This window comes from Elgaria multicarinata, chromosome 3 (assembly GCF_023053635.1).
Source record: "Elgaria multicarinata webbii isolate HBS135686 ecotype San Diego chromosome 3, rElgMul1.1.pri, whole genome shotgun sequence".
Classification (NCBI taxonomy): domain Eukaryota; kingdom Metazoa; phylum Chordata; class Lepidosauria; order Squamata; family Anguidae; genus Elgaria; species Elgaria multicarinata.
This window is the reverse complement of record NC_086173.1, coordinates 27,160,659-27,172,820: the sequence shown is the minus strand read 5'-3', so window position 1 is coordinate 27,172,820 and position 12,162 is coordinate 27,160,659.

The window sequence follows — 12,162 nt, the reverse complement described above, 5'->3', positions numbered from 1 at the left end:
GTGGGAAGTTACCATTTCTTCCCTCAAAATGGCCAGGGGAACAACTATAGAAGGACAAATCTGTCTCTTGGAGTTCCTCTCTGTTTCTTATTTTTCCAACCTGAACTTCAGTTCATCCAGAACTTTGAGAACCCCCCTTTTTTAAAAAAAAACTTTGCCAGAACATCTTTCTGCACATTTCTCCCAGTGCAAGCAATTTTGTATATCATTTTGCAGAATATACACTTAAAAAAAAAGCAAGCAATTTTCCAAATATAATGCATTTTTAACATTTGTTTCATCAGTTTATGCATTTTGTTTGTCTGAACTTTCACCTAATATACACATTTTTTGTATATATTTTTTCATTGGAGAACTCCATTACAAAATCTGGAGATGTGTGAATTTTGAAGGATAACTGAGTTTCAGACTGTATATGTGAAAAGGAGGGCAGGGCTCCTGTATATTTAACAGCTGTATAGAAAAGGAAATTTCAGCAGGTGTCATTTGTATGCATGTAGCAGCTGGTGAAATCCCCTCTTCATCACAACAGTTGTGCCCCATGCGCAGCTCCCGGCTCCTCACAAGGAATCTTGCAGATCTGCGTCAACCTGCAGCACCCAGCCACATGTTCCGCAGTCTCGGGCTCAGCCCGGAACCGTGGAAAAACCAGGGCCAAAGTGGAGAGTGAGATCCCGGGACAAGGGAAGGATCTCTCCCTGATCTCGGGATCCCCTGTGTGTCATGTGGATGCCCAGGGACGATCCTGGGGATCACCCCGGGATAATGCCCAGTCTAGCTATGGCCTAAGTGTTGAGAATCACAGCTTTCTCCTTTGGCACAAAGCACTGCACATGATGACAAAGAATAGAATCTGTGGAAAACAAAGAGAATGTTTGCAAACTTGGTCACTGATGGAGCTAGGTAATTTTAGACCCTGAACTTGATTGCCTTATAGGGGTGGAGACTTCAGTGGTGAAGTACACAATGGTTCTCTTCTCCCCTCCCATGCTTTACAACTGCTTCTACACTCCTGACAGGTTAGAGCAAAACTGACAATTGAATATTTGCCGACCCTGCTATTAAAAAGAAAACAGAAATACTCTGACCATGTGCAGCTTTACATTTTGAACTCACTGAAAATGTAACACCTTTGAATTTATCGGCATGGTATTGAAATGTATGGTCTGTGGCAATATCAGAAAAAATTATCTCTTGAACTTGACTCAAATCCAAGGAATATCAGAACCAACATCATTTGCTGCTATATGGGGGAGATTCGTTCAATATGCATAACAACCAGATATACAACAAAGTATGCCTGCCTCAGCTCTGAATATATGGACATTCTAACAATAAATGAAGGGAATATAGCACATTTATAATTTAGTTTAATTGTATATTTAGTTACAGTTATAGATAATTTTTCTTCGTCTTTTTTTTCTTTTTTTCTTTTTTTTCTTTTTGATTAGCTACCTTCCCCTAGAAGTTGTATTAATCGACTTTTCTTATCTTTTTATACTATACATAATGGTTTGATAATAATTGTTAAGGGATTGATTGTATTCATCATTTTTTGTTTATTTTCTTTTTTGTAACACTTTAAATAAAATAAATGACTAAATAAAACCTTTGTGACTAGAGGAATAATTGGCTTTTGCTTCCCTGATGCTAAACATGTTGACTTGGCAATAAACACATGTTTGTTGTACAAAAGGATATTCTTTTAAAATGAGCATCTGTAACCATACCCAGTCAAATGGCTATAAAATATTGTACAAAATTAGAAGGATGCTGAGGAAATCAGCATTACCCATAGTGGGCTTGAGCTGCAGATGCCAGGTGGCTTTGCTGTCACCTCCATCAGTGGGTGGCCATCCCCTCTCCCCAGATTGTGGGAACATGGACTAGCTGAGGGGCCCCTAGCTGCACCACTGAACCTGAAGCACTAATCATGTACAGAGTGCCGTGTTTTGAGTTACAGAGCACTGTACAGAGTGCCTTCCGTGTCCTAGGAATGTGGTTGTATCTGTACAGTGAAAAGAGAAAGGAACATCACATTAGCAAATAGAGACTGGAGGGATGCCTGAAATGAACAAAAAGGAAAATTAGACAGGGCTGGGGACATGTATATCCAAGTATAAAACATTTGAAATTGGAGAATGTTCAGTACTCCCACGTCACTAGTGATGGTCTAAAAATGCATGGGGAGGGGAATGAGTTTATTTTTGTACTTTGCAGCATGTATCTTCTTGGCTCCTTTGTTTGAGTCATCTGGAATCTTTGTGCAAGATCCTGGTGCAAGGTTTCAGCAATTCTCTACTTCCAGTGCATAGATCTTATGCATTGATATATCAGAGAAAAAAAAACATGTTGGTGGTCTTATAGAAATTCACTACAACCGCCCTCCACATTTGCTTCCCTTGAACATACTCAGATACTTCCCCTTAGCAGTAGGCCTAATCTACACCAAACAGAATACTGCACTATGAAAGCGGTATCAAAGCAGTATATGAGAGGCAGGAGCCACACCAAGCAGGATATAGCAGTAAGAAAGCGGCATATGGGATGTATCAATGGGCCCCAACAGTTGTCAGTGCACTTCAATACTAGGGGTGTGCACGGACCCCCCGCTCCGCTTCACTTGCAGATCCGCCATTTTCCGGATCGGGCCGCTCCGCCCCGCCCCCGCTCCGCCCACTTCCGCTCCGCTCCGCTCGGAGCTCCGGATCCGGATCCAGAGCTCCGTTTCCCCCCCCCATAGGCTTGCATTGAAAGCTAAAAAATTATACAACTTTTTTTCTGTTCAAGTTAGAAACCTCATGTTTGGCACCATGACACCTCATGGGGATATACACACGCACGCCAAGTTTCAAAGCAATCCCATCATCCCCTGATTTTTGGCGAATTTTTGAAAATCGGGCACCCCACACACAACATCCCTGCGAGGTGGGCAGGGGAGGAGGGAGGGAAGGCAGGCAGGCATGCAGCTGGCATTTCTGGGGGCATAAGGAAGTGAGCCAAGGATAAGCCAGTAATGCATATAAAATGGAATAAATCAATAAATAAACAAAGGAGGGGTGGAATTAAAAGCAGCAGTGTTGCTCAATAAACAGCAAGAAGAATTTTTTTAAAAAGGCTATATCTGTCTTTTACCAGCAATAGGGGGACGTGCCCGGGGGAGGGGGAAGTAGCTGCCAGTTCAAGACAGCCACCAACAGCTCTGAGAAGAAGTAAAACGCTCACTTCAACTCATAACAGGCATTGCTCCACCACTGAAAAGTGAGCATTCACTTCAACTCATGATAGGCATTGCTCCACCGTTTTACTCTCTTTGGAAGGCTCTAATGGCCTTCCAGTGCAGGAGAGAGTGGGGGCACGTCCACGATGAGATGCCCTAGGGGAGCTCATCCCCTTGCACCACATCTATTCAGTTGTTCACCAAGGTTAGGGTGGGGAGCAGTGCTGTGTTTCTATCTCTTATTCTTGGCTTAGTATATGATTTCAGGTTGTGTTTGTGCATTTGGTGGGGCTACTGTGTTAAAAAACACGGGGAAAAGCCCGTTCAGATGAAGAAAGAGAAGTTTCCCAGAATCCCAAGTTACCCGTTTTGCCTATGCCCTCCTCCAACTTTGGGATCATCATGACTGGGAGCTGACTCTGCCCCTCAGCCCTTTGAAAAAGGTATTTTTCCCGCCGATTTTTTAAAAACTTCTAGCGCGCGACCCGTACGATGCAGAAAGTTGAGAGTAGTCTCAAAATGACCCCCATCCACGACTCTCTGTGCACAAGAATTTTCAGAATGATAGCTTAAAACCCCCCCAGTTATCCCCGATTCTTTCCCTCAATGCAATCCTATGGGCCAAAAGCTGAAAACGCCGTTTGAGCCGCGCGGTTGACCCGATTTTCACAAAAATATAGCACGCGACCCAGACAACGCAGAGAGGTGAGAGTGGTCTCAAAATGACCCCCATCCACGACTCTCTGAGCACAAGAATTTCTAGAACGATAGCTTCAAAAACAACCTAGTTATGCGCGATTATTTGCCGCAATGCAATCCTATGGCGAAATGTTTTCAAGATGGCGACCGGAGCGCTCCGCCTGAACTAGGAGCTCCGAAAAATGGCCGCTTCTCTTCGCCTTGCTTCTAGGGGGTCCGCGGTCCGCTCCTACTCCGCCTCTGGGTAAGGCGGAGCAGGCCAATCCGCTACTGCTTCTACGCTCCTAATCGGAGCGGATCACACCCCTATTCAATACCGCTATAAAGCAGTAATGTGGCTCCTGCCTTTTATATACTGCATTTATTTATTTATTTATTTATTTATTTATTTATTTTTGCATTTATATCCTGCCTTTTTTCCTCTAAGGAACCCAAGGCGGTGTACATAATCCTCCTCCTCCTCCTCCTCCTCTCCATTTTATCTTCACAACAACAACCCTGTGAGGTGGGTTGGGCTGAGAGTCTGTGGCCTTTGCTAGACCAGGCTATATCCCGGGCTGATACCCAGGATCGCCCCTGCACATCCAGATGACACACAGGGGATCCCGGGCTCAGGGAGGGATCAACCCTCCCTGGCCCTGGGATATAGCCTACCCCTTTAAGCCTGATTTTTCCCGTAAGCATGTAGCCCGTTCCGCAGCTATTCTCAGCTCCGCTCAATTACTCGCGCTTAGCTGAGAGATGCCGTGCATAGGGCACAGCACTCCCCAGGAGCACTGCACCCATCGGGGACAGGGTGGGGGTAGTGAGGAAATCTATTTTTTTAAAAAAAAATACTTTCCTTTCGTCATTCGTGCACTCCTGTGCAGCCGGCCCTTTAAATCTAAAAAAAAAAAAAAAATGGCAGATGCAACGGGTCTTTCCTTTAGCTCGTGGCGCTGATGTGTAGACTAGGGCGACAGCCCACAATTTTAAGGTAGGTCTAGCAAAGGCCTGTGACTGGCCCAAAGTCACCCAGTGGGTTTCCATGGCTGAGTGGGGACTAGAATCTGGATCTCCCAACTCCAACACTTTAGCCACTACACCACACTGGCTCTTTCATGCCACTTTTGTAGTGCAATATCCTACTTGGTGTAGATTAGGGGGCAATCTCCAAATTTGCCTTAAACAGGGGGGTTGATCCTCTTCAACCCAAGGGCCAAATTCAATTTCCGAGAAACTCTTAGAGGGCCACACTCCCGGGGAGGGGAGGGCCAAAGGAAGGCAAAAACAGTGGCCCCAAACAATGCTTGCAGTGTAGCTCAATGCTCTCACTGCCAGATCTACAGGATATGACACGTTGAAAATGCTTTGAAAACAGTATATGGAGTGTGCCCTGGGCCCAAACAGTTGTCACTACTGTTATAAACCGTTTTAAAGTAGTTGTGTAGATCCTGCCTAAGCCTTAGGTGAGGCATTTCATCCACGTGGAATGGCATACCAAAGTCAGGAAACCACCAAATGACCAGTGTTTGGGGGGAAAGGGGAGGGGCCAGGGGAAGGAAGTATAGTTCCCTGGAGAACCCCAAAGGCCAGACTGGAAATTCAGAAGGGCCAAATTTGGGCCCTGGGGCTGAGTTTCCCCACCATTAGCCTAAACCTTCCATTGGGATTAGCTTTACGCAGCAGAGTATGTAGGCATGGAGATATAAAGAATACATGAAGAGAGACTGGTGTTTATCTTTTTTAAAAAAAACGTATTTATTGGGGGAAATACATGGGATAAGAAAGCCTCATTCTGTCTAATATTGAGTTTGTTCTGACTATACTGTTCAGCTTCACCCTACCCAGTGCCTGTTTACACTTCCCTGTGCCTGTTTGCATTCTCTTTCCCTCCTTATTGTTTACTACAACTTTATTAGATTGTAAGCCTATGCGGCAGGGTCTTGCTATTTACTGTGTAATCTGTACAGCACCATGTACATTGATGGTGCTATATAAATTATTATTATTATTATTATTAATAATAATAATAATAATAATACATAGCAGCCCTTTGTTGAGAGGAGGATTGTGGGAAAAAGACCGGAAGTGATGATAGTTTTTTTAATTATTTATTTATTTATTACATTTTTATACCGCCCAATAGCCAAAGCTCCTGGGCGGTTCACAAAAATTAAAACCATGAAAAGCATAATAAAACAACCAACAGTCTAAAAACACAAATACAAAATACAATATAAAAAGCACAAACTCGATAAAACCACACAGCAGAAATTGCTATAGGTTAAAATACAGAATTAAAACAGCAAAGTTTAAATTTAAGTTAAATTAGGTGTTAAAATACTGAGGAAATTAAAAGGTCTTCAGCTAGCGACGGAAGGAGTACAGTGTAGGCGCCAGGCGAAACTCTCTAGGGAGCTCGTTCCACAGCCAGGGTGCCACAGCAGAGAAAGCCCTCCTTGTAGTTCCAACAAAGACATCCTTAAAAGGTAGCAGAGAGAAGGATCAGATCTCTGCCAACTAGAACTATTGCACCGTATTGGTGGCCAATAGACATAGTGAGACAATGCTAGTTGAAGTCCAACTTCTAACACCTTTAATATAAAAGTTCGGTGCAGTGTATAGTCATCGCTTTGGGATGAGGGAGTGAGCCTAAAGCCCTTTTGGTGCCTTCCAGTCCTATGGTTCTGTAAAGAAAACAATCATGCCACCACAATGATTGACTGCGACCCAAGAGAGAGATTTTTAAGGCTGGGGAGGAATAAAAGTCTGGTTTTGGAATCCGCCCAGGGCAACCTGGAGAACTCGCTTGTAACATAATCCCCGTCATGCCAACTGATGTAAGGGGCACTTTCGGTGTTAACTGACCAGGATATGTTTATGAAAAATATCGCACCCAACCTAGCACCTATATGGTTACACCCAAGCATAATAACAACGTTCAGGGGTGCAGCGCAAAAATGAACTGGATCCTTTGATCAAAGAGGTAAAGGGCTTCTATTCTGAGTGGAGCAACAAAACTTTCCCCTCCCCTTCCTCCCCTCCCAATCTCTTTTATATAATACGTATGACACATAGGGGCAAGCTTGCCTCGTAATTATGAATCAAGGGATTAAAATATGTGAGAGCAGGTGTACCGAACAAATGACCTTTGTCAAATCATTGTGAACATGTGATTTTATGTATTTATTTATTGGTTGGTTGGTTGGTTGGCTGGTTACATTTATATTTTACCTCTTTTCCTCGTGCAAGGAACCCAAGGTGCCTTACATAATCCTCCTCATCTCCACTTTGTCCTCAGAACAACCCTGAAAGATCAGTTAGGCTGAGAGTCAGTGGCCATAGCTAGATGGGGCTTTATCCCGGGGTGATCCCCGGGATTGTCCCTGTGCATCTACATGATGCTCAGGGGATCCCGGGATCAGGGAGGGGTGATTGCTCCCTTTCCCCGGGATCTCGCTCTCCCCTTTGGCCCCGGTTTTTCCACAGTCCTGGGCTGAGCCCGAGACTATGGAACATGTGGCCAGGTGCCACGGATTGACCCAGCTCCTTGCAATTCATTGCGAGGAGCCAGGAGCTGCGCCCATCGGGGATAGGGTGGGGGAGCAGGGAAAGTAATTTAAATTAAAAAAAACCACTTACCTTATGCATACAAGTGTTCGTGCGCTGCTGGCCCTTTAATAAAAAAATGGCGGGCGCAATGCCTCTCCATCTGAGGTCACCACGTATTGTGTGTAAACAGAGGAGGGATCTCACATTAAACACAACGTGAGATCTTCCCTCCTCCATCACAGGCTAACAGGTAGGTCTAGCTAAGGCCAGTGACCGGCCCAAAGTCACCCACATTGAGCTTCATGGCCAAATGGGGACTAGAGTCCAGGTCTTCTCAGTCCTAGTCCAACACTCTAACTACTACATCAAATTGGAGTGCTGCTTAAAAGGAAGCCCAGGGGAGGCATCAGCTCAGTGGTAGACCCTGTCGGTGTGCTGCAGCTTGGTGTTGATGCTGGGTGTGATGCACATATTTGGAATTGCGCCCTGTCTAATATTGAGACTAGGCTAAAAAAATAAATAAATCTGGCCAGTCCACACAAAAAACCTAGCCAAGCCAGTTTAATGCAGCCAGGCAGCAATGCGATGCTCCCAAGAAACATGTAGAAATGAAACTAGTGCTTTTAACAGTTAAAACCTGAGACACAAAACTGACATTAAAAAGGCTTGTAGAATTCAATGTGGTTTAAGAACAAAGAGAGTCCAGATTTCTGCTCTCAACTGGTGGATTTCAGTGTGTGGAAGGAAATCTAGAGCTCCTTGGGAACTCGTATGGTGCTCTTCAAGGAGAAGATCAGTTCTGAATGACGGACATGCTTTCCTGAAAGAATGCTGACGGCACAGCACTTTTGATCCTGCCCTGCAACGGGAAGCCACAAGTTGTGTTGGGTGTGTTGTAGGGCGGCTCATTCCCTACAAGGTGAGAAGTTCCTGTGGGATGCGACCACCACCAGCATCCCACATGCACCATCACTCTGTCCCTAGAACTTGTGCATCCTAAATACAATGTGCAGGAGTTCTTTGGCAGATCTTTAAGAATATTCTCAGAAAATATGTGTAACACTCCCTAGGTTTGGAAGGTTTGGAAACTACTACTCAATCCCACAGCAATAGTAACGAAATGGTAGTTTGCAAGAGGAAGGTCAGTCACATGGTGTGAAGCAAGTAGGGTGCATCCACTGGATTATGAGGCCTTTCATTGTCAGGATCCCATCTGCCCCAGACCCTGGAGACACCTCTTCAGAGGAAAAGGGTTGGGATACTGCAGAAGATCCCACTCCCATAGAAGGCCTGGAGGAACCTACAGGAGACGAGGCCATCTTAAGAGCTCAAGCACAGAGATGCCACACTGCCCACTCCCAATAAACCCATGGAGCCTATCCTGAGCCCTACCTCAATCCCTGATTCCCCTCCCTCATCTCTCTGGTCTCCAGAGTATAGGTGGCAACAGACAAGGTAAAAAATTCAGAATGGTTGCAGGAACATCCATTTGGCTCCCAGAAGAGTTGATTACCAGGGGCGTGACTTGGGAGGAGAGAGCCACTCAAGAGAAAGGGTCTATTCAGGAAGTGGGGAAAGACCCAACTGCAAGAAATTAATGAGCAAAGAATCAGGAAGGGGAGGTGTCTTCTTTCTCCTCTGGACCTTTGCTGGATTAACAGCTTCCTTTGAAACCATTAGCTCTGGATCCAGTTCTGGCTTACACATTCATGAAAAATTCTTACAAAAGATCAGGAATCTTGCATCTAGGGCTGATCCAAACATTTTCTTTCCTTCTTTCTTCCTTTCTTATTTATTTGACATATTTTCTTGTTTTGCAAAGTTTCTCAACCTCTCGAGAAAATTACCATCAAATCTCTTCCATTTGTTTAACATCCCCAAATTAGCAGTCTGTTGCCTGCATGGACAGAAGCCAAATCAAACAACTTGTTCCCCTTTCAACGTTGTCACCTGGCCATTGACAGCTTTTGGAATTACTTGAAGGCAGCTGAAAAACTCACTCAACCTGTGCTATATAGAGGTGTGTTTCTGCCGTGGATGGATTTTGGCTGCGGTGGGGTAAAACTAAAATGTTCAACTATTTTATTTTATGTTATTATATTATTTTATTATTAGCAGCCTGTCCCAAGGATGAGTGCTTTCTGGAGAGTTTTAAGAAGGAGCAGATATTCTGGGCACGATGGGCTTCATCCTCCTCATACAAGCTTCCATAAGTCACACTTCTGACACATCCTACAGTTCCCACCTTTTCCTCAACCCTGCCTTAAAGCGACTCTGTGACTGAATCAGCTGCAGGCCTACCCAGTCAAATTTTAAGATATTTGACTGTTATTTTAAAAATGTATTAGTTTTATGTGTTTTAATCAGTTTTATGTATTTTACGGTATTTGTATCTAATGTTATTCCCCACCTCGATCCAGACGAAGAGGCGGGTAAGAAATTATTATTATTATTATTATTATTATTATTATTATTATTATTATTATTATTTACAGATATCTCAACCTGCAATTGCATCCACAACCCAACTTCAGCTGCAGAGGGAGTAGGGGATGCTTGCAAGGTGAAAGAAGACGCCCTCTCTATGGTGTGGGCGAACACATGCATGTTGGGGGGAGGCTTTCTTTTTAGAGGGGAGGAGAGCTTCTTTTCCTTTACTTTTCTAAGTAGCGTTCTGCATGCCAAGGAGTATGATGTAATGTAAGAGGTGCTGGGGCTCAAAGCTGTGCGGAACTACTGGAAGGGCACTCTGCCCATGCTCAGAAGCACTCTTCTACAGGCAATATTTTTTTTAAAAAAGACTCAGCAGCTGTGTATGAGAAAGAGAGAGGGGGAAGGGGGAGAGGGAGGGAGGACGTGTTCGGATGACATATTAGGCAACAGGGGGAAGATGCAGCTGGCTGTTATTTTTCTGGTACTCCCCACACAACACATTGCCCCTCCCCACATCGTGTGGCTGAGAGTCCCAGCGTCCTTCTAGGCTGCTGGTACTCCTCCCTCCCTCCTTCTTCAGTCCTCCCAGCCCTATCCCACCATGCACTGAAAGTTCTGCCAGCTGTACAGAAGCGACCAGGGTGCTTTCAGCTGCTCCTGCTAGAGAACTCTATGATCTTCTGGAATAGTGCACTTGATGGGGGAGATTACACAACGGAGCCCACCACACAACATGTTAATCAAAGGGTCCCCGGATAAGCAATGGAGCAGCCCATTGTTTTTCCCCATTGTTTAAATCAACAAAATAATGCACTGTGAGTTGTGTGTCCATTGTGTGTGTGTCCCATGACACAATAATCAACACAATGGATGGTTGCCTCTCCCCTCCCTTGTTGATTACCGTGTCGTCCAAACCAGGCCAGAGAGGTCATAAATTTGGAGCAGTGGATGGGGAAGAATTCACAGGAGTATTACCAGGAGTATGAACCAGGTGTGTGTGTGAGAGAGAAAGAGAGTGGGGGATGTATGATGTGGTGGAAACAGAGGAACTTGCTTTTGTGCATATCCTTCCTAGCCTTTGGCATCAGAGCCCTCAGGCATCTGAGATAAAAGTTCAGAATGCTGAAGTCCCAGGACCATCTCAGCTGGCACCTCCTTCGCTTTTCTGTGTTTGCTGTTTAAAACAAACAAACAAACAAATATCTAATACAGGAGAAGCCAGGATCTCTAAACTGTTTAAATAAAATAAAATAAAAACAAGACAGGCAAAAAAGAGGAGGAGGAGACACCAACAACAACAATGACAACGATGACAACAACAACAACAACAACAGGCCACTGATTGGTAACCCTCTGAAAAGCTTTTTTATTTTTTCCAAACCACTTAAGAATGTGGATAAATTGCCCGCCTACCCCTGCCATTACTTTTGCAGCCCTGAGAATGTAGCTGAGGAAGTGTTTTGTTGTTTATTCATTCATTCGCTTCCAACTCTTCGTGACTTCATGGACCAGCCCACGCCAGAGCTTTCTGTTGGCCGTTGCCACCCTTAGCTCCCCCAAGGTCAAGTCTGTCACCTCCAGAATATCATCCATCCATCTTGCCCTTGGTCGGCCCCTCTTCCTTTTGCCTTCCACTTTCCCTAGCATCAGCATCTTCTCCAGGATGTCCTGTAATCTTGACATCTCACCAATAACCACGTCCAATTTGCCCTGGCTCATAGATCTTACATTCCAGGTTCCTATGGTGTGTTGATCTTTAGAACATCGGATTCGTCGTCCACCACCAGCACCGTCGGCCGCTAGCCGTCCTTTCGGCTTTGAGCTAGCTGTGTCATCACGTCTGGGGCTAGTTGAACTTATCCTCTGTTCCTCCCCAGTAGCATTTCCGATGGTATACCGACATATCTCTGGTTGTACTGATCCATTTAGTTTTCATGGCAAGAATACTGGGGTGGGTTGCCATTACCTTCCCCAGGGATCGTATTTAGTCTGACCTCTCTACCATGACCTTCCCATCTTGGGTGTCCCTTCACGGTTTAGCTCATGGCCTCCTTGAGGTGCTCAAGCTCCAGCACCACAACAAGGTAATTATCTCTAGTACATAATCTTAGCTCCATTCTCAACATACCTGATATCTTTCTGGCTGAAAACTCAATGCTACTGGATACAGCTGGGGGCCGATTGGCAACATCAGTTATTTTATACTGCCGTTAGTAGAGCCAGTTAATTACTTTAGGTGAGGAATGCTGACAGCTCTAATTGACTATTAAGTCCTG